At 31.5% G+C, this 25,144-nt stretch overlaps 1 long non-coding RNA gene across 2 annotated transcripts in view; it reads left to right on the top strand.

Annotated features, from left to right (window-relative positions):
• Positions 1–3,489: 3,489 nt before the first annotated feature.
• Positions 3,490–25,144, top strand: part of LOC133570005 (uncharacterized) — a 32,631-nt gene continuing 10,976 nt past the window's right edge. Inside the window, exons 1-2 of one of the 2 annotated variants that reach the window (XR_009810017.1) lie at positions 3,490–3,542; positions 22,159–22,298. This is a non-coding gene — a long non-coding RNA (uncharacterized LOC133570005). The remainder of the gene's footprint in view (positions 3,543–22,158; positions 22,299–25,144) is intronic. The other variant, XR_009810018.1, reaches the window with a different exon arrangement.

Genomic DNA, 25,144 nt, shown 5'->3' with positions numbered 1-25,144 from the left:
AGTGTCTGTTACTACATCATATATATACTTGCAGTGTGTATATTGTACATATTACATATAGTTATGAAAGTTTCTGTTACTACATTATATATATACTTGCAGTGTGTATATTGTACATATTACATATAGTTATGAAAGTGTCTGTTACTACATTATATATATACTTGCAGTGTGTATATTGTACATATTACATACTGTTATGAAAGTGTCTGTTACTACATTATATATATACTTGCAGTGTGTATATTGTACATATTACATATAGTTATGAAGGTGTCTGTTACTACATCATATATATACTTGCAGTGTGTATATTGTACATATTACATATAGTTATGAAAGTGTCTGTTACTACATTATATATATGCTTGCAGTGTGCATATTGTACATATTACATGTATGAAAAGTGCTAAGTAAACAAATATTGATTGATTCCATTGTACTGACTACTCGAAAGTGGTTAAATCCTGCCGTCTTTCGCTTCTGTGTGAAAGGCAAAGCGTGCTCTAGGCGGCTTTTTCACTGCTAAAGAGCTGCAGTGAACATCGAGCCGCACAGAGACTTGACCAACACGAGACAAATAGACGGGTGATTGCTTCCCTGTGGCCCATCTGGCTCCTCTTAAAGGGGGTGAAACATGGCCGTGTGTGTGTGTGTGTGTGTGTGTGTGTGTGTGTGTGTGTGTGTGTGTGTGTGTGTGTGTGTGTGTGTGTGTGTGTGTGTGTGTGTGTGTGTGTGTGTGTGTTTTAAAGGCCCCCACTTTGCACGGGGCATTTCAAACGCATCGCCGACCAATTACAGCCAATCGCCGCTGTCGACCCAACTGCTTTCGGCCGTCAATAAAAAAAACATTTTGTGGGGCCTCGCTTGGCCGGGGGCCCGAGAGCCCAGCTGGAATTCAAAATGTGCGACTGAACGACAAACAGCAGGATGTGACTGGAGGCCGGGTGTGCACGGGTAAGGGTGCCCCCCATAGAGCATGGCGGCCGTTTGAAGTGAAAACCTGGCCAAGAGACTCGGGACTCATTTGGAACACGCAGGAACCGCTTTGCATTCTGGGGCCACAATCGGGGTGGAAGTATATGTACTCGTCGTCACCTGCTGGCCGACTGCTGAACAACAAAAATAGATACAAATACAAGAGGGTTTTTTTTTTAATTTGACGATTTCCACTACAGAGGGGCCCGGGGCCCCACTCATACAATAACACTGATTTAGTAATCTTACTCTTGATCAATAATTATATCTAACCTACTTACAGTTTTCCTCTTTGTCAAATTATATGAAAGCATGTGTTAATCACAAAGAAAAATAACATTGATAAATTTTAATATGAAAACACCCGATAAATAAATATAATATGAACACATCCAATAAATGAATATATTATGAAAACATCGAATAAATGAAGTTACTGAGAAAACACACAACAAATAAAAGTAATATGAAAACATCCAATAAATAAACGTGATATGAAATCATCGGATATACAAACGTAATGTGAAAACATCCAATAAATAAACATAATATGAAAACATCCGTTAAATAAACATAATATGACAACATCCCAAAAAATAATTGTAATATGAAAACACCCGATAAAAAAACCTAATATGAAAACATCCAATAAATAATTGTAATATGAAAACACCCGATAAATAAACGTAATGTGATGTAATATGAAAACATCTAATAAATAAACCTAATAGGAAAACATTTAATAAATAAATATAATATGAAAACATCCAATAAATAAATTTAATATATAAAGCATCCGATAAATAAACGTAATATGAAAACATCCAATAAATAAATCTAATATGAAAACATCCAATAAATAAACGTAATATGAAATCATCTGATATACAAACGTAATGTGAAAACATCCAATAAATGAACATAATATGAAAACATCCGTTAAATAAACATAATAAGACACCATCCACAAAAATAATTGTAATATGAAAACACCTGTTAAATAAACCTAATATGAAAACATCCAATAAATAATTGTAATATGAAAACACCCGATAAATAAACGTAATGTGATGTAATATGAAAACATCCAATAAATAAACCTAATAGGAAAACATCCAATAAATAAATATAATATGAAAACATCCAATAAATAAATGTAATATATAAAGCATCCAATAAATAAAAGTAGTATGAAAACATCCAATAAATAAACGTAATGTGAAAACATCCGATAAATAAACGTAATATCAAAACATCCAATAAATAAACGTAATATAAAAACATCCAATAAATAAACGTAATATGAAATCATCTGATATATAAACGTAACGTGAAAACATCCAATAAATAAACATAATATGAAAACATTTGTTAAATAAACATAATATGACAACATCCAAAAAAATAATTGTAGTATGAAAACACCCAATAAATAAACCTAATATGAAAACATCCAATAAATAATTGCAATATGAAAACACCCGATAAATATACATAATGTGAGGTAATATGAAAACATCCAATAAATAATTGTAATATGAAAATACCCAATAAATAAACCTAATATGAAAACATCCAATAAATAATTGTAATATGAAAACACCCGATAAATAAACGTAATGTGATGTAAAATGAAAACATCCAATAAATAAACCTAATAGGAAAACATCCAATGAATAAATATAATATGAAAACATCCAATAAATAAATGTAATGTATAAAGCATCCAATAAATAAAAGTAGTATGAAAACATCCAATAAATAAACGTAATGTGAAAACATCCGATAAATAAACGTAATATGAAAACATCCAATAAATAAATCTAATATGAAAACATCCAATAGATAAACGTAATATGAAATCATCTGTTATACAAACGTAATGTGAAAACATCCAATAAATAAACCTAATATGAAAACATCCAATAAATAATTGCAAAATGAAAACACCCGATAAATATACATAATGTGAGGTAATATGAAAACATCCAATAAATAATTGTAATATGAAAACACCCAATAAATAAACCTAATATGAAAACATCCAATAAATAATTGTAATATCAAAACATCCGAAAAATATATGTAATGAGAGGTAATATGAAAACAGCCAATAAATACACGTAATAGGAAAACACCAAATAAATACATATAAAATGAAAACAACCAATAAATAAATGTAATATATAAAACATCCAATAAATAAAGGTAGTATGAAAACATCGAATAAACGTCAAATAAAAACACCCGAAGAAAACATCCAATTAATAAACATAAGTCACGCCTGTAAGATTATGTTTTGTTTTTTGCCATGTTTGGTCAGGTTATGTTTAGCTTTTTGGACATTTAGTTCTGTCTTTGCACTTCCTGGTTTGTTTTCGTCTCCATGGCAACCCATTAGTTTCACCTGGTCTCCTAGTCCCGTCCCTGTCCTCAGCCTCACACCTGTTTTCACTAATCATCACAGCTGCTATTTAAGGCATTCTTTTTCTGTCTTCGTTCTGGCATCTTCACCTACCTATGCTGCTCCTACATTCATGCCCTCCTTCACAGTTCCACGTCCTGTAAGTTTTTGTTTATAGTTCATAGTTAATTGCCTTTGTGCTAAGTCTTTTGTTTATGTCCATAATGCAAGTGTTTGTTTCCATAGCCAAGTTTGGACCTCAATTGTGAGCGCTTTTTGTTTGTCTTTTGTTAGTTATAGTGTTAAAATAAAAAGATGTGCTCACATTCACGTCTCGCTCGTGCCAAATTCCCTCTGCGTCGGAGAAACAACCTTAATCCAAGTCGTAGTTTGACAACATAATGTAAAAACACCCGATAAATAAATGTAATATTAACTAATCAAAATAATTATGTTATATGAAAACATACAATATATAAACGTAATATATAAAACATCCAAGAAATGAACGTAAAAGGAAAACATCTAAGAAATAAACGTAATGTGACAAAACCTGATGAATAAATGTAATTTGAAAAACATCCAATTATAAACGTCCTATGAAAACATCCAATAAATAAACAAAATACCAAAAAAACATCCGATAAATAAATGTAATATGAAAACATCCGATAAATAAATGTAATATGAAAACATCCAATAAATAAATGTAATATGAAAACATTCGATAAATAAAAGTAAAATGAAAACATCCAATAAATAAATGTAATATGAAAACATCCAAGAAATAACGTAATATGACAACCTGATGAATAAATGTAATTTGAAAAACATCCAATAAATAAACATATGAAAACATCCAATAAATAAACAAAATACTAAAAAAACATCCGATAAACGTAATATGAAAACATCCAATAAATAAACAAAATACTAAAAAAACATCCGATAAACGTAATATGAAAACATCCAATAAATAAATGTAATATGAAAACATCCGATAAATAAACGTAAACTGAAAACATCCAATAAATGTCATATGAAAACATCCAATAAATAAATGTAATATGAAAACATCCAATAAATAAACGTAGTATGAAAACATCCAATTAATAAACGTAATATGAGAATATACAATAAATGAATGTAATATGAAAACATCCAATAAATAAACTTAGTATGAAAATATTCAATAAATATATGTAAAATAAAAACAACCGATAAATAAACTTAAAATGAAAACACCCAATAAACGTAATATGAAAACAACCGATAAATAAACGTAACATGAAAACATCCAATTAATAAACATAATATGAAAAAATCAGATGAATTAAACATATGAAAACATCCAATAAAGAAACATAATGTGAAAACATCCGATAAATAAATGTAATGAGAAAACAGCCAATAAATAAAAGTAGTATGAAAATATCTAATGAATTAACGTAAAATTAAAACATCCAATAAATAAATGTAATATGAAAACATCCAATAAACATATCTAAACATCTGATGAATAAACGTAAAATGACAAAATCCAATAAATAAATGTAATATGAAAAAATCCAATGCATAAATGAATTTTGAAAACATCCAATAAATGAATGTAATATGAAAACATTCAATAAATAAACGTAGTATGAAAACATCCAATAAATAAACATAAAATAAAAACACCAAATGAATAAACGTTGTATGAAAACATCCAATAAATAAATGTAACATGAAAACAATAAATAAACAAACATAGTATTAAAACATCCAATAAATAAACAAATAACATGAATATGAAAACAATAAATAAACTTAGTATGAAAACATACAATAATAAACGATAAATAACCATAATGTGAAAACGCCCGATAAATAAACGTAACATGAAAACATCCAAAGAATACACATAATGTGAAAAAATCAGATGAATTAAACATATGAAAACATCCAATAAAGAAACATAATCTGAAAACATCCGATAAATAAATGTAATAAGAAAACAGCCAATAAATAAAAGTAATATGAAAATATCTAATGAATTAACGTAAAATTAAAACATCCAATAAATAAATGTAATATGAAAACATCCAATAAACATATGTGAACATCTGATGAATTAATGTAAAATGAAAAAAATCCAATAAATAAATGTAATATGAAAACATGCAATAAATAAACATAGTATGAAAACATCCAATAAATAACGTAAAATAAAAACACTTAATGAATAAACGTTGTAGTGAAGTGAATTATATTTATATAGCCCTTTTTCTCTAGTGACTCAAAGCGCTTTACATAGGGAAACCCAATATCTAAGTTACATTCAAACCAGTGTGGGTGACACTGGGAGCAGGTGGGTAAAGTGTCTTGCCCAAGGACACAACGGCAGTGACTAGGATGGCGGAAGCGGGAATTGAACCTGCAACCCTCAAGTTGCTGGCACATGTATGAAAACATCCAATAAATAAATGTAATATGAAAACAATAAATAAACGTAGTATTAAAACATCCAATAAATAAACGATAAATAACAACATGAATATGAAATATAATATGAAAACAATAAATAAACGTAATATGAAAACATACAATAAATAAACGAAAAATAAACATAATGTGAAAACGCTCGAATAAATGTAATATGAAAACATTCGATAAATAAATGTCAGACTTATCCCTGACAGTTTGGTTATGTTTTAGTTTTCCCTCTGTTTGTCTTTATTTCCTGTCAACATTTATATTTTGGTTGTTTCCTGCTTGCGCTGTTTACCTTCAGTTGCGGCTGATTGGCACCTGGCCACACCTGCTATCAATCAGCCAGCCGCTATTTAAACCTACCTTGCCCTCCAGTCTGGGCTGGAGTATTGTCATTACGACTTGTCATTGTCGATGTCACTACCACCTGTATCCTGGAGCTGTTTGCAGCGTGCCTTCTTTTCGTCCCTAGTTCCTGTTTGCTGGTTCCTGTTTCCTGGTTTCCAGACCTTTCGTCTCCTAGTTCCTGGTTTTTTTTTTCTGAATTTTTGGATATGAAGTTATATTTTCCTGCACCTCGCCTGCCTTCTCTGCATCTTGGGGATCGTCACCAACGCCATGTGACAATAAATGTAATATGAAAACATCTGATGAAAAAACGTAAAATGAAAATATCCGATAAACGTAATATGAAAACACCCGATAAAAAAACGTAAAATTAAAACACCTAATAAATAAATGTAATATGAAAAAACCTGATAAACGTAATATGAAAAGATTTGATAAATAAATGTAATAACAAAACATCCGATAAATAAAAGTAATATGAAAACATCTAATAAATAAACATAAAATTAAAACAGCCAATGAATAAAAGTAATATGAAAACATTCAATAAACGTATTATGTAAACATCTGATGAATAAACGTAAATGAAAACTTCCAATAAATATAACATAAAAGCATCCAATAAATAAATATATTATGAAAACATCCAATAAACACAATATGAAAACATTTGATAAATAAGCGTAGTATGAAAACATCCGATAAATAAACGTAAAATGAAAAAATCCAATAAATAAACTTAATATGAAAAGATTTGATGAATAAACATAAAATGAAAATATCTAATAAACGTAATATGAAAACACCCGATGAATAAAAGTAAAATGAAAACACCCAATAAATAAACATAAAATGAAAACTTCCAATAAATATATGAAAACATCCAATAAATAAAAGTGATATGAAAACATCCGATAAATAAATGTAATATGGAAACACCTGATAAATAAATGTAACATGAAAACATTTAATAAATAAATGTAATATGAAAACTAAAACTCTCAATAAATGAACATAATATGAAAACATCCAATTAACATGTAAACATCCAATAAATAAACGTAACATGAAATGTAAAAATGCCCAAAAAATAAATGTAATATGAAAACATCCGCTAAACGTAAAATTAAAATATCTGAATAAATGTAACATGAAAACATCCAATAAATAAAAGTAATATGAAAACACCTGATAACCATTTAAAAAACTTAATAGGAAAACATCTGATATATATAAACTTAAAATGAAAACATCCCAAAAATAAATGTAATATGAAAACATCCAATAAATAAACATGAAAAGATTTAATGAATAAACATAATATGAAAATATCTGATAAACGTAATGTGAAAACATCTGTTGAATACGCGTAAAATGAAAAATCCAATAAATAAAAATAAAATTAAAACATCCAATAAATAAAAGTAATATGAAAACGTCTGTTAAACATAGAATTAAAACATTCAATAAACATAATATGAAAACATTCAATTAACGTAATATGCAAACATCCGATAAATAAACGTAAATGAAAACTTCCAATAAATAAATGTAACATGAAAACATCCAATAAATAAATGTAATATGAAAACATTCAATAAATAAATGAATTATGAAAACATCCGATAAACGTAATGTGAAAACGCCCGAAAAATAAATATATCATGAAAACATCCGATAAATTAACGTAAAATGAAAATATCCGATCAATAAACATAATATGAAAACATTCAATTAACTTAATATGTAAACATCCGATAAACGTAAAGTGAAAACATCCAATAAATACATGTAATATGAAAACATCCAATAAATAAATGTAATATGAAAACGCCTGATAACCATTTAAAAAACGTAATAGGAAAACATCATATATATATAAACGTAAAATGAAAACATCCAAAAAATAAATGTAATATGAAAACATCCAATAAACATAATATGAAAATATCTGATAAGCGTAATATGAAAACATCTGTTGAATACATGTAAAATGAAAACATCCAATAAATAAACGTAAAATGAAAACATCCAATAAATAAACGTAATATGAAAATGTCCGATAAATAAAAGTAATATGAAAACATCTAGTAAACGTAGAATTAAAACATTCAATAAATAAACATATGAAAACCTACAATTAACGTAATATGCAAACATCCGATAAACGTAAAATGAAAAGATCCAATAAATAAATGTAATATGAAAAGATCCAATAAATAAATGTAATATGAAAACATCCAATAAATAAATGTAATATGAAAACATCCAATAAATAAATGAATCATGAAAACATCCGATAAATAAATGTAATGAGAAAACAGCCAATAAATAAAAGTAGTATGAAAATATCTAATGAATTAACGTAAAATTAAAACATCCAATAAATAAATGTAATATGAAAACATCCAATAAACATACCTAAACATCTGATGAATAAACGTAAAATGACAAAATCCAATAAATAAATGTAATATGAAAAAATCCAATGCATAAATGAATTTTGAAAACATCCAATAAATGAATGTAATATGAAAACATTCAATAAATAAACGTAGTATGAAAACATCCAATAAATAAACATAAAATAAAAACACCAAATGAATAAACGTTGTATGAAAACATCCAATAAATAAATGTAACATGAAAACAATAAATAAACAAACATAGTATTAAAACATCCAATAAATAAACAAATAACATGAATATGAAAACAATAAATAAACTTAGTATGAAAACATACAATAATAAACGATAAATAAACATAATGTGAAAACGCCCGATAAATAAACGTAACATGAAAACATCCAATGAATACACATAATGTGAAAAAATCAGATGAATTAAACATATGAAAACATCCAATAAAGAAACATAATCTGAAAACATCCGATAAATAAATGTAATAAGAAAACAGCCAATAAATAAAAGTAATATGAAAATATCTAATGAATTAACGTAAAATTAAAACATCCAATAAATAAATGTAATATGAAAACATCCAATAAACATATGTGAACATCTGATGAATTAATGTAAAATGAAAAAAATCCAATAAATGTAATATGAAAACATGCAATAAATAAACATAGTATGAAAACATCCAATAAATAACGTAAAATAAAAACACTTAATGAATAAACGTTGTAGTGAAGTGAATTATATTTATATAGCCCTTTTTCTCTAGTGACTCAAAGCGCTTTACATAGGGAAACCCAATATCTAAGTTACATTCAAACCAGTGTGGGTGACACTGGGAGCAGGTGGGTAAAGTGTCTTGCCCAAGGACACAACGGCAGTGACTAGGATGGCGGAAGCGGGAATTGAACCTGCAACCCTCAAGTTGCTGGCACATGTATGAAAACATCCAATAAATAAATGTAATATGAAAACAATAAATAAACGTAGTATTAAAACATCCAATAAATAAACGATAAATAACAACATGAATATGAAATATAATATGAAAACAATAAATAAACGTAATATGAAAACATACAATAAATAAACGAAAAATAAACATAATGTGAAAACGCTCGAATAAATGTAATATGAAAACATTCGATAAATAAATGTCAGACTTATCCCTGACAGTTTGGTTATGTTTTAGTTTTCCCTCTGTTTGTCTTTATTTCCTGTCAACATTTATATTTTGGTTGTTTCCTGCTTGCGCTGTTTACCTTCAGTTGCGGCTGATTGGCACCTGGCCACACCTGCTATCAATCAGCCAGCCGCTATTTAAACCTACCTTGCCCTCCAGTCTGGGCTGGAGTATTGTCATTACGACTTGTCATTGTCGATGTCACTACCACCTGTATCCTGGAGCTGTTTGCAGCGTGCCTTCTTTTCGTCCCTAGTTCCTGTTTGCTGGTTCCTGTTTCCTGGTTTCCAGACCTTTCGTCTCCTAGTTCCTGGTTTTTTTTTTCTGAATTTTTGGATATGAAGTTATATTTTCCTGCACCTCGCCTGCCTTCTCTGCATCTTGGGGATCGTCACCAACGCCATGTGACAATAAATGTAATATGAAAACATCTGATGAAAAAACGTAAAATGAAAATATCCGATAAACGTAATATGAAAACACCCGATAAAAAAACGTAAAATTAAAACACCTAATAAATAAATGTAATATGAAAAAACCTGATAAACGTAATATGAAAAGATTTGATAAATAAATGTAATAACAAAACATCCGATAAATAAAAGTAATATGAAAACATCTAATAAATAAACATAAAATTAAAACAGCCAATGAATAAAAGTAATATGAAAACATTCAATAAACGTATTATGTAAACATCTGATGAATAAACGTAAATGAAAACTTCCAATATAACATAAAAGCATCCAATAAATAAATATATTATGAAAACATCCAATAAACACAATATGAAAACATTTGATAAATAAGCGTAGTATGAAAACATCCGATAAATAAACGTAAAATGAAAAAATCCAATAAATAAACTTAATATGAAAAGATTTGATGAATAAACATAAAATGAAAATATCTAATAAACGTAATATGAAAACACCCGATGAATAAAAGTAAAATGAAAACACCCAATAAATAAACATAAAATGAAAACTTCCAATAAATATATGAAAACATCCAATAAATAAAAGTGATATGAAAACATCCGATAAATAAATGTAATATGGAAACACCTGATAAATAAATGTAACATGAAAACATTTAATAAATAAATGTAATATGAAAACTAAAACTCTCAATAAATGAACATAATATGAAAACATCCAATTAACATGTAAACATCCAATAAATAAACGTAACATGAAATGTAAAAATGCCCAAAAAATAAATGTAATATGAAAACATCCGCTAAACGTAAAATTAAAATATCTGAATAAATGTAACATGAAAACATCCAATAAATAAAAGTAATATGAAAACACCTGATAACCATTTAAAAAACTTAATAGGAAAACATCTGATATATATAAACTTAAAATGAAAACATCCCAAAAATAAATGTAATATGAAAACATCCAATAAATAAACATGAAAAGATTTAATGAATAAACATAATATGAAAATATCTGATAAACGTAATGTGAAAACATCTGTTGAATACGCGTAAAATGAAAAATCCAATAAATAAAAATAAAATTAAAACATCCAATAAATAAAAGTAATATGAAAACGTCTGTTAAACATAGAATTAAAACATTCAATAAACATAATATGAAAACATTCAATTAACGTAATATGCAAACATCCGATAAATAAACGTAAATGAAAACTTCCAATAAATAAATGTAACATGAAAACATCCAATAAATAAATGTAATATGAAAACATTCAATAAATAAATGAATTATGAAAACATCCGATAAACGTAATGTGAAAACGCCCGAAAAATAAATATATCATGAAAACATCCGATAAATTAACGTAAAATGAAAATATCCGATCAATAAACGTAATATGAAAACATTCAATTAACTTAATATGTAAACATCCGATAAACGTAAAGTGAAAACATCCAATAAATACATGTAATATGAAAACATCCAATAAATAAATGTAATATGAAAACGCCTGATAACCATTTAAAAAACGTAATAGGAAAACATCATATATATATAAACGTAAAATGAAAACATCCAAAAAATAAATGTAATATGAAAACATCCAATAAACATAATATGAAAATATCTGATAAGCGTAATATGAAAACATCTGTTGAATACATGTAAAATGAAAACATCCAATAAATAAACGTAAAATGAAAACATCCAATAAATAAACGTAATATGAAAACGTCCGATAAATAAAAGTAATATGAAAACATCTAGTAAACGTAGAATTAAAACATTCAATAAATAAACATATGAAAACCTACAATTAACGTAATATGCAAACATCCGATAAACGTAAAATGAAAAGATCCAATAAATAAATGTAATATGAAAAGATCCAATAAATAAATGTAATATGAAAACATCCAATAAATAAATGTAATATGAAAACATCCAATAAATAAATGAATCATGAAAACATCCGATAAATAAATGTAATGAGAAAGCGCCCGAAAAATAAATATATCATGAAAACATCCGATAAATCAACGTAAAATGAAAATATTCGATCAATAAACATAATATGAAAACATCCAATTAACTTAATCTGTAAACATCCGATAAACGTAAAATGAAAACATCTAATAAATAAATGTAATATGAAAACATCCAATAAATACATGTAATATGAAAACATCCAATAAATACATGTAATATGAAAACATCCAATAAATAAATGTAATATGAAAACATCCAATAAATAAACGTAACATGAAAATATCCGATCAATAAAGATAATATGAAAACATCCAATAAATAAACATATGAAGAGATTTACTGAATAAATATAGTATGAAAATATCTGATAAACGTAATATGAAAACATCCGTTGAATATACGTAAAATGAAAACATCCAATAAATAGACATAAAATGAAAACATCCAATAAATAAATGTAATATGAAAACATCCAATAAATAAAAGTAATATGAAAACATCTAGTAAACGTGAAATTAAAACATTCAATAAATAAACATAATATGAAAACATCCAATTAACGTAATATGCAAACATCCGATAAACTTAAAATGAAAACATCCAATAAATAAATGTATTATGAAAACATCCGATAAACGTAATGTGAAAACGCCCGAAAAATAAATATATCGTGAAAACATCCGATAAACAAACGTAAAATGAAAATATCTGATCAATAAACATAATATTAAAACATCCAATTAACTTATGTAAACATCCGATAAACGTAAAATGAAAACATCCAATAAATAAACGAAAAATGAAAACATCCAATAAACGTAAAATGAAAACATCCAATAAATAAATGAATAGTGAAAACATCCGATAAATAAACGTTATGTGAAAACGCCCAAAGACTAAATGTAATATAAAAACATCTGATAAATAAACGTAAAATGGAAATATCTGATGAATAAACGTAATATGAAAACATCCAATAAATAAATGTAATATGAAAACGCCTGATAACCTTTTAATAAACTTAATAGGAAAACATCTGATATATATAAACGTACAATGAAAACATCCCAAAAATAAATGTAATATGAAAACATCCAGTAAATAAACGTAATATAATATACATTGGACATCTTTTTGCTGTAATACAAGATGCTCTTAATTTCTATTCCACATGTCCTTTACTACCTTTGTCTCTGCGTTCTGTCTTCCCTCCAATCTTCAATGATAGGCGGAAATAACTTTGTCGTCGCACACACACACACACACACACACACACACACACACACACACACACACACACACATTCACCCCCAATGACCTTCCTTGACCTTCCATGACCTTTAATGGCACCCCAACCTGGCGTGTGAGTCTGGCGGCGGTGAGGAAGTTTGCATTGCTACTCAGCAACACTTGTTGTCAGCACACAGGCCCCGCCTCCTTAGGGGGCAGGGGGGCCCGGGTCGGGGGCTTCACAGAAGGGTGTGTGTGTGTGTGTGTGTGTGTGTGTGTGTGTGTGTGTGTGTGTGTGTGTGTGTGTGTGTGTGTGTGTGTGTGTGTGTGTGTGTGTGTGTGTGTGTGTGACAGAAAGAGTTGGCTTAGCGAGGGCCCCACTGTGTTTTGTTCTGTTCCACATCAATGGGACATCAAGCCGGGTTTGGGCCTGACAGCAGCCGGATTAGAGGTTTTCTCCTCCACTCCGTACACACACACACACTCACACACACACACCACACAAAGAATGGGTCGGAACACACAATCTTAACTTCAGTGTTAAATTGTCATTTAAGGACGGCGACACATCAGTGGTTGCCTGACTTTTCTCACCCAGTTCCACCTAAGTATTCATCAAGTACCACCATGATGACCAACATTAAAATACGGTAGTGTAGTAGATCTAAGAATTCATAAAGTACCACCTTCATGACAACAATAAAGTACAGTAGTGTAGGAGGCCTAAGTATTCATCAAGTACCACCATAATAACCAATATCCAAATACAGTAGCGTAGTAAGCATAAGTATTCATCAAGTACCACCGTAATGACCAACATTGAATACAGTAGCGTAGTAGACATAAGTATTCATCAAGTACCACCATAATGACTAACATTCAAACACAGTAGCGTAGTAAGCATAAGTATTCATCAAGTACTGTCATAATGACCAACATTAAATACAGTAGCGTAGTAGACATGAGTATTCATCAAGTACCACCATGATGACCAACATTCAAATACAGTAGCGTAGTAGACCTAAGTATTCATCAAGTACCACCATAATGACCAACATTCAAATACTGTAGCGTAGTAGACCTAAGTATTCATCAAGTACCACCATAATGACCAACATTAACATACAGTAGCGTAGTAGGCCTAAGTATTCATCAAGTACCATCATGATGACAACATTAAAATACAGTAGCGTAGTAGGCCTAAGTATTCATCAAGTACCATCATGACGACAACATTATAGTACAGTAGCGTAGTAGGCTTAAGTATTCATCAACTACCACCATGATGACCAACATTAAAATACAGTAGTGTAGTAGACATAAGTATTCATCAAGTACCAATATAATGACAACATTGAATGCAGTAGCGTAGTAGTTTTAAGTATTCATCAAGTACCACCATGATGACAACATTAAAATACAGTAGCGTAGTAGACTTAAGTATTCATCAAGTACCACCATGATGACCAACATTAAAATACAGTAGCGTAGTAGACTTAAGTATTCATCAAGTACCATCATAATGACCAACATTAAAATGCAGTAGCGTAGTAGACATAAGTATTCAAGCACCAATATAATGACAACATTGAATGCAGTAGCGTATTAGTCCTAAGTATTCATCCAGTACAAAAGTAATGACAACATTAAAATACAGTAGTGTAGTAGACCTAAGAATTCATAAAGTACCACCATCATGACAATATTTAAATACAGTAGTGTAGTATTAAGTAGTAAAATACTTAATACAAGTACTTACTTTACAATACTTCATACTAGTACTTACTGCACAATACCTCATACAGGTACTTACTTTACAATACTTCATACAAGTACTTACTCTACTATACTTCATACAGGTACTTACTTTACAATACTTCATACAAGTACTTACTTTACAATACTTCATACAAGTACTTGCTGTACAATACTTAATACTCTACTTTTCATTCTGTACAATACTTCACTCTCTACTTCTCATACTGTACAATACTTAATTGTGTACTATTCCTACTGCTGCACACTACTTCATGATGTACTATTCATAGTGTAAAATACTTCATGGTGTACTATTCCTAGTCTACAATACTTCATGGTGTACTATTCCTATAGTGTACAATATTTTGTGGGGTACTATTCCTAGTGCACAATACTGCATGATATACTATTCCTAAAGTAATGTACTTCATGGTGTACTATTTTTAGTGGACAACACTTTATGGTTTACTGTTCCGATTGTACAACACTTCATGGTGTACTATTAATAGTTTGCAATACTTCCTAGTGTACTATTCATAGTGTGGAATACTTTTTAGTGTACTATTCCTAGTTTACAATACTTCATGATGTACTATTCCTAATGTAAAATACTTCATGGGTGTAATATTCCTAGTGTACAATACTTCATGGTGAACTATTCCAAGTGTACAATATTTCATTGTGTACTATTCCTAGTGTACAATACTTCATGGGTGTAATATTCCTAGTGTACAAACCGTCATGGTGTACTATCATTAATGTTCAATACTTCATGGTGTACTATCCTTAGTGTACAATACTTCATGGTGTACTATTCCTAGTTTACAATACTTCATGATGTACTATTCGTAGTGTACAATACTTCATGGTGTACTATTCCTAGTTTACAATAATTCTTGTTGTACTATTCGTAGTGTACAATACTTCATGGTGTACTATCAATGTACAATACTTCATGGTGTACTATCAATGTACAATACTTCATGGTGTGCTATTCCTAGTTTACAATACTTCATGGTGTGCTATTCCTAGTTTACAATACTTCATGGTGCACTATCATTAATGTACAATACTTCATGGTGTGCTATTCCTAGTTTACAATACTTCATGATGTACTATTCTTAGTGTACAATACTTCATGGTGCACTATCATTAATGTACAATACTTTGCGGTGTACTTTTCCAAGTGTACAATACTTCATGGTGTACTATCATTAGTGTACAATACTTCATGGTGTACTATTCCTAGTTTACAGTACTTCATGATGTACTATTCTTAGTGTTCAATACTTCATGGTGTACTATTCCTAGTAGACAATACTTCATGATGTACTATTCCTAGTGTACAATACTTCATGGTGTACTATTCCTAGTTGACAATACTTCATGATGTACTATTCCTAGTGTACAATACTTCATGGTGTACTATTCCTAGTTTATAATAATTCTTGTTGTACTATTCGTAGTGTACAATACTTCATGGTGTACTATCAATGTACAATACTTCATGGTGTACTATTCCTAGTTTACAATACTTCATGGTGCACTATCATTAATGTACAATACTTTGTGGTGTACTTTTCCAAGTGTACAATACTTCATGGTGTACTATCATTAGTGTACAATACTTTATGGTGTACTATTCCTAGTTTACAATACTTCATGATGTACTATTCTTAGTGTACAATACTTCATGTGTACTATTCCTAGTTTACAATAATTCTTGTACTATTCCTCGTGTACAATACTTCATGGTGTACTATTCCAAGTGTACAATACTTTATGATGTACTATCATTAATGTACAATACTTCATTGTGTACTTCTCCCAGTGCAAAATACCTAATGGTGTAAAATCCGTAGTGTACAATACTTCATGGTGTACTATTCCTAGTGTACAATACTTCATTGTGCACTATCATTAATGTACAAAACTTTGTGGTGTACTTTTCCAAGTATACAATACTTCATGGTGTACTATCCCTAGTGTACAATACTTCATGGTGTACAATTAATAGTGTACAATACTTAATGGTGTGTTTTTTTATTCCTAGTGTACAATACTTCATGGTGTACTATCATTAATGTACAATACTTCATGGTGTACTATTCCAAGTGTACATTACTTTATGATGTACTATCATTAATGTACAATACTTCATTGTGTACCTTTCCTAGTGCAACATACCTAATGGTGTACAATCCGTAGTGTACAATACTTCATGGTGTACTGCTCCTAGTGTACAATATTTCATGGGTGTAGTATTCCTAGTGTACAATACTTCATGATGTACTATTCCTAGTGTACAATACTTCATGGTGTACTATTCCTAGTGTACAATACTTCATTGTGTACTATCAATGTACAATACTTTGTGGTGGACTATCCCTAGTGTACAATACTTCATGGTGTACTATTCCTAGTTTACAATAACTCTTGTTGTACAATACTTCGTGGGTGTAATATTCCTAGTGTACAATACTTCATGGTGTACTATCAATGTACAATACTTTGTGGTGGACTATCCCTAGTGTACAATACTTCATGGTGTACTATCCCTAGTGTACAATACTTCACGGTGTACTATTCCTAGTGTACAATACTTCATTGTGCACTATCTTAATGTACAAAACTTTGTGGTGTATTTTTCCAAGTGTACAATACTTCATGGTGTACTATCCCTAGTGTACAATACTTCATGGTGTACTATTAATAGTGTACAATACTTAATGGTGTTTTTTTTAATTCCAAGTGTACAATACTTCATGGTGTACTATCATTAATGTACAATACTTCATGGTGTACTATTCCAAGTGTACATTACTTTATGATGTACTATCATTAATGTACAATACTTCATTGTGTACTTTTCCTAGTGCAACATACCTAATGGTGTACAATCCGTAGTGTACAATACTTCATGGTGTACTGCTCCTAGTGTACAATATTTCATGGGTGTAGTATTCCTAGTGTACAATACTTCATGGTGTACTATTCCTAGTGTACAATACTTCATGGTGTACTATTCCTAGTGTACAATACTTCATTGTGTACTATCAATGTACAATACTTTGTGGTGGACTATCCCTAGTGTACAATACTTCATGGTGTACTATTCCTAGTTTACAATAACTCTTGTTGTACAATACTTCGTGGGTGTAATATTCCTAGTGTACAATACTTCATGGTGTACTATCAATGTACAATACTTTGTGGTGGACTATCCCTAGTGTACAATACTTCATGGTGTACTATCCCTAGTGTACAATACTTCATGGTGTACTATTCCTAGTTTACAATAACTCTTGTTGTACAATACTTCGTGGGTGTAATATTCCTAGTGTACAATACTTCATGGTGTACTATCAATGTACAATACTTTGTGGTGGACTATCCCTAGTGTACAATACTTCATGGTGTACTATCCCTAGTGTACAATACTTCATGGTGTACTATTCCTAGTTTACAATAACTCTTGTTGTACAATACTTCGTGGGTGTAATATTCCTAGTGTACAATACTTCATGGTGTACTATCAATGTACAATACTTTGTGGTGGACTATCCCTAGTGTACAATACTTCATGGTGTACTATCCCTAGTGTACAATACTTCATGGTGTACTATTCCTAGTTTACAATAACTCTTGTTGTACAATACTTCGTGGGTGTAATATTCCTAGTGTACAATACTTCATGGTGTACTATCAATGTACAATACTTTGTGGTGGACTATCCCTAGTGTACAATACTTCATGGTGTACTATTCCTAGTTTACAATAACTCTTGTTGTACAATACTTCGTGGGTGTAATATTCCTAGTGTACAATACTTCATGGTGTACTATTCCTAGTGTACAATACTTCATTGTGTACTATCAATGTACAATACTTTGTGGTGGACTATCCCTAGTGTACAATACTTCATGGTGTACTATTCCTAGTTTACAATAACTCTTGTTGTACAATACTTTGTGGGTGTAATATTCCTAGTGTACAATACTTCATGGTGTACTATCAATGTACAATACTTTGTGGTGGACTATCCCTAGTGTACAATACTTCATGGTGTACTATTCCTAGTTTACAATAACTCTTGTTGTACAATACTTCGTGGGTGTAATATTCCTAGTGTACAATACTTCATGGTGTACTAATCCTAGTGTACAATAATTCATGGTGTACTATTCCTAGTGTACAATACTTCATTGTGTACTATCAATGTACAATACTTTGTGGTGGACTATCCCTAGTGTACAATACTTCATGGTGTACTATTCCTAGTTTACAAAAACTATTGTTGTACAATACTTCGATGGTGTAATATTCCTAGTGTACAATACTTCATGGTGTACTATCAATGTACAATACTTTGTGGTGGACTATCCTTAGTGTACAATACTTCATGGTGTACTATCCCTAGTGTACAATACTTCACGGTGTACTATTCCTAGTGTACAATACTTCATTGTGCACTATCTTAATGTACAAAACTTTGTGGTGTATTTTTCCAAGTGTACAATACTTCATGGTGTACTATCCCTAGTGTACAATACTTCATGGTGTACTATTAATAGTGTACAATACTTCATGGTGTACTATCATTAATGTACAATACTTCATGGTGTACTATTCCAAGTGTACAATACTTTATGATGTACTATCATTAATGTACAATACTTCATTGTGTACTTTTCCTAGTGCAAAATACCTAATGGTGTACAATCAGTAGTGTACAATACTTCATGGTGTACTGCTCCTAGTGTACAATATTTCATAGGTGTAGTATTCCTAGTGTACAATACTTCATGATGTACTATCCCTAGTGTACAATACTTCATGGTGTACTATCATTAATGTACCATACTTCATGGTGTACTTTTCCTAGTGCACAATACTTATTGGTGTACTATCATTAATGTACAATACTTCATGGTGTATTATTTCAAGTGTACAACACTTCATGATGTACTATCATTAATGTACAATAATTCATGGTGTACTTTTCCTAGTTTACAATACTTCATGGTGTACTATCATTAATGTACAATACTTCATGGTGTACTGCTCCTAGTGCACAATACTTCATGGTGTACTGTCATTAATGTACAATACTTCATGGCATACTATCCCTAGTGTACAAAATTTCATGGTGTACTATTCCTATTGTACATTACTTATCAGTTACTTAATCGTTTTATTTCCAACAGGTCTCCCAGAAAAGAATAACGCCACCCGTATAATACCCATGATCCTCCATTTTTTTGTGATGACTTCTTCTGCAGCTTTCATGGATAAATGTACATAATCAGCAAGACGACACTCCTTAAGGTCTTTTATCAAAAGACGGTTGTCACCTCCAACTTCTCTCACACTAGGCCTACACACAACATAACAAAATACTACATTCACAATATATTCTTTTAATTTGTTTATTTTTTATTAAAACTATGTTCGGAAGATGATGGTAGAGTTTAATTAATAGAATTATTAGGTTGTGTTGCATTCTCTTTCCTGCGATGCTTCCGTCTGCCATTCAGACATTCATGGTGCAACTACGTCATCTTGTGACCAAATCGGGAACTACACTTGAAGGCTGTTTAAAAAAAAAAAAAATTAAAATAAACGGATTTTCTGGAAGATTAATAATTAAAATTATTATACATATATATGGTATGTATATAAATAATTAAAAGTATCTCATTACAATGCAGTAAATTGCAACCAATTATTTTTTATTAGAGGCAAAATCATTTATTTACTATATTAATCAACTAAAACTTCATTTTTTATTTTTACGTAACTGCATGAATAATGTTACTAGCAACACTTTCTGCGTCCCCTGCTGGCGTTTTATGTGCGTCCAATTAAAAAATAAATATAAATAAAAAGAAAATTCCCAACTTCTGTATTCGTACAAAAAACCGGGTTGCAATCACGTGACCCAGCGGCACATCCGGGCACTTCCAATGTTATTGACCTGCATTAGTGCCGATTTTGTATTTAACTTTCTATTCTTTTACCACATTTTTTTTGTTTGACACTGTGTATCGAGTTGGATCGATTGTCGTGGGCACATTAATTCATTTTTTTTAACATTTGTTTCTAACAAACCAGCAGTCTGATAGGTCAGTTGCAATCACGTGACCGAGATGCACTTCCGGATAGTTTATTTACTAAAATACATGATTCAGTGCATATTTGGGCGTATTTTGAAAGGTGTAAAGGCAAATATTTAAAAGATAAATATATATATATATATATTTAAAATACATCAACTCTATGATTATTATAAAGTTTTTGTTTTTTATTATTATTATTTCTATGAAGGATATTTTCTTGATGGTGATATCACCAAAGACGCCATAATGTGGTCATCCGTGTCCAATAAAGTGCTTGTTTTTTCCTCCACAACAACATAAGTTTTTAATTTATGTTATGAAAATCACAAATCTTGGCTGTTGCAGTCATTTGAAGGCCTCCTGAAACGAGATGTTCTTATTTAAACGGGGATAGAAGGTCCATTTTATGTGTCATACTTGATCATTTCGCAATATTGCCATATTTTTGCTTAAAGGATTTAGTAGAGAACATCGACGATAAAGTTCGCAACTTTTGGTCGCTAATAAAAAAGCCTTGCCTGTACCGGAAGTAGCAGACGATGTGCGCGTGATGTCACGGGTTGTAGAGCTTCTCACATACTCACATTGTTTACAATCATGGCCACCAGCAGCAAGAGCGATTCGGACCGAGAAAGCGACGATTTCCCCAATAATTTGAGCGAGGATGAAAGATTTGTGGATGAGGAAAGTTAGAGTGAAGCACTAGAGGGAAAAAAAAGGCGGCGGCAGTAGGAGCGATTCAGATGTTATTAGACACATTTACTAAGATAATTCTGGAAAATCCGTTATCTGTTTATTGTGTTTTAGTGAGATTATAACGTCCTACCTGAAAGTCGGAGGGGTGTGGTGACCGCCAGTGTCTCTGATGGAAGCCATGGAGGAGCCAAGAAAGTCGCAGCTGCCTCTTTGACAGCTGCAGGAGGACGCAAGCTCCGCACATGTCTCCGGTAAGAGCCGACCTATTACCACAATTTTCTCACCGAAACCTGCCGGTTGACATGTGGTAGAGAATCATGTTCGCTTGACCACTCTGTCCCATATTAAAGCTTCACAACAAACAAAGAAAGGTTGCTAAAGGCAGATGCAATCCACCAACAGCATTCTTCTTTGACGTCTCCATTATTAATTTAAGAAATTGCAAATGATTCAGCAACACAGATGTCCAGAATACTGTGTAATTATGCGATTAAAGCGGACGACTTTTAGCCGTGATTGTTGCTGGGATAAAATGTCCGCTCCAACCAATAACGTCACAAACAAGCGTCATCATTCCGCGACGTTTTCAACAGGACACCTCGCGGTAAATTTAAAATTGCAATTTAGTAAACTAAAAAGGCCGTATTGGCATGTGTTGCAATGTTAATATTTCATCATTGATATATAAACTATCAGACTGCATGGTGGGTAGTAGTGGGTTTCAGTAGGCCTTTAAAAGCGAGAGACAGGAAAGAGTTTTCACAGAGTTCTGAAAGAAGGGGTTCATAAAGGTAATAAAGGGCAAAAGGAAATTGCTGATGTGGGTTTATTGATTTTCAAAAGCGCCAGAAAATAACCCGTTTTGCACAATGCCCAGTAGGGTGTAAATGTGTTCCTGTATGGTATTTCCCCAGCAATGGTCATGTGGGGACAAAAATGATGGTGTTTTGAGAGGTAATCATTGAAGTCGGACTTTAATGAAGGCCTAGGTGGGAAACGCAATGTTCAGTCATGTTGGAAGAGGAGGGGGTTCGAAACTATTCCCACAAAGTTGGGAGCATGGAATTGTCCAAAATGTTTTAGAATCCTGGAGCATTCAAAGGTCCTTTCACTGGAACTAAGGGGCCAAGCCCAACTCATGAAAAACTACCCCACACCATAATTCCTCCTCCACCAAATTTCGCATAATGCAGTCCGAAATGTAGCGTTCTTCTGGCAACCTCCAAATAAGATTTCCAGATGGAATAGCGTGACTCATTGCTCCAGAGAAGGCGTCTCCACTGCTCTAGAGTCCAGTGGCAACATGCTTTACACCCCTGCATCCCACGCTTTGCATTGGACTTGGTGATGTATGGCTTAGATGCAGCCGCTCGGCCATTGAAACCCATTCCATGAAGCTCTCTGCGTACTGTACGTGGGCTAATTGGAAGGTCACATGAAGTTTGGAGCTCTGTAGCAATTGACTATGCAGAAAGTCTCTTAGCATCCGCTGACCCCTCTCTGTCAGTTTATGTGGTCTACCACTTGGTGGCTGAGTTGCTGTTGTTCCCAAACTCTTCACTTTTCTTATAATAAAGTTGACTGGAAACATCCATCTGATTGCCAGATAGAACAGCGTGACTCATTGCTCCAGAGAAGGCGTCTCCACTGCTCTAGAGTCCAGTTGTGACGTTCCTTACACCCCTGCATCCCACGCTCTGCATTGGACTTGGTGATGTTTGGCTTAGATGCAGCCGCTCGGCCATGGAAACCCATTCCATGAAGCTCTCTGCGTACTGTACGTGGGTTAATTTGAAGGTCACGTGAAGTTTGGAGAAAGTCTTTGCACTACGCGCTTCAACATCCGCTGACCCCTCTCTTGTCAGTTTACGTGGCCTACCACTTGGTTGCTGAGTTGCTGTTGTTCCCAAAATTTACCAATTTCTTATAATAAAGCCAACAGTTGACTTTTGGAATATTTTGGAGCGAGGAAATTTCACGACTGGATTTGTGGCACAGGTGACATCCTATGACAGGTCCACGCTGGAAATAACTTGGTGATGATAAACGGTTTAAATTTTTTAAAACTTTTTTTTTTTATAGTGTAAAAATCCTCTCCATCTTATTTAAAAAAAAATAAAAATAAAAAAATAAAAAGTTTAATGATCGCTTTTATATCTTTCGTATTTTAGTAAATAAACAGTAGCCTATTGGAGCTAAAGACAATCTCCTGAAACCCGGATGTCTTGGTGATATTATGGCTCAAATCTTTAAAATATCCATCCATCCATCCATTTCCTACCGCTTATTCCCTTTTGGGGTCGCGGGGGGCGCTGGCGCCTATCTCAGCTACATTCGGCCGGAAATATGTTGTTCCTATCCATCCATCCATTTTCTACCGCTTATTCCCAGTGTAAAAATTCCACTCCATCTCATTTGAAATATTTTTTTCAAGATCGCTTTTATATTTACCTTTCAGAAATATGACCAAATTTGCACGGATTCAGGTGTTGTAGTAAATAAACAGGAGCTTAAAACACGGAAGTACTTCCGGGTCACGTGATTGCAACCCACCTATCAGACCGGGGGTTGGCTACCCGCGCCGTCCTAGTGGCTCTCTGGAGCTTTTTCAAAAATGTAGGAAAAGTGGAAAAAGATGAGGGGAAAAAAACATATTTTTTGTGTCAATATGGTTTCTGTAGGAAGACAAACATGACACAAACCTCCCTAATTGTTATAAAGCACACGGTTTGTATTAAACATGCTTCACTGATTGGAGTATTTGGCCAGCGCCGTTTTGTCCTACTCATTTTGGCGGTCCTTGAAGTTACCGTAGGGGTGTCCAAACTTTTTCCACACGGAAAAATTTAAGCATTTTGATATTTTTCATTTTCAAACCATCTGTGGATTTTTTTATTTTTTTTTTTAGGGCTCTGGGGAACATATATGGGTCTCAGTCACTAAAATGTTAAAAAATTAGTCAAATTATTATTATTTTTTATTTAATTCTTACAGTAAATCTCTATCAGGGGTCACCAACCTTTTTGAAACAAAGAGCTACTTCTTGGGTACTGATTAATGCGAAGGGCTACCAGTTTGATACACACTTAAATAAATT

This window comes from Nerophis ophidion, linkage group LG16 (assembly GCF_033978795.1).
Source record: "Nerophis ophidion isolate RoL-2023_Sa linkage group LG16, RoL_Noph_v1.0, whole genome shotgun sequence".
Classification (NCBI taxonomy): Eukaryota; Metazoa; Chordata; class Actinopteri; order Syngnathiformes; family Syngnathidae; genus Nerophis; species Nerophis ophidion.
Note: the sequence above shows the minus strand (reverse complement) of the source record. Positions and strands in the feature narration are given on the sequence as shown.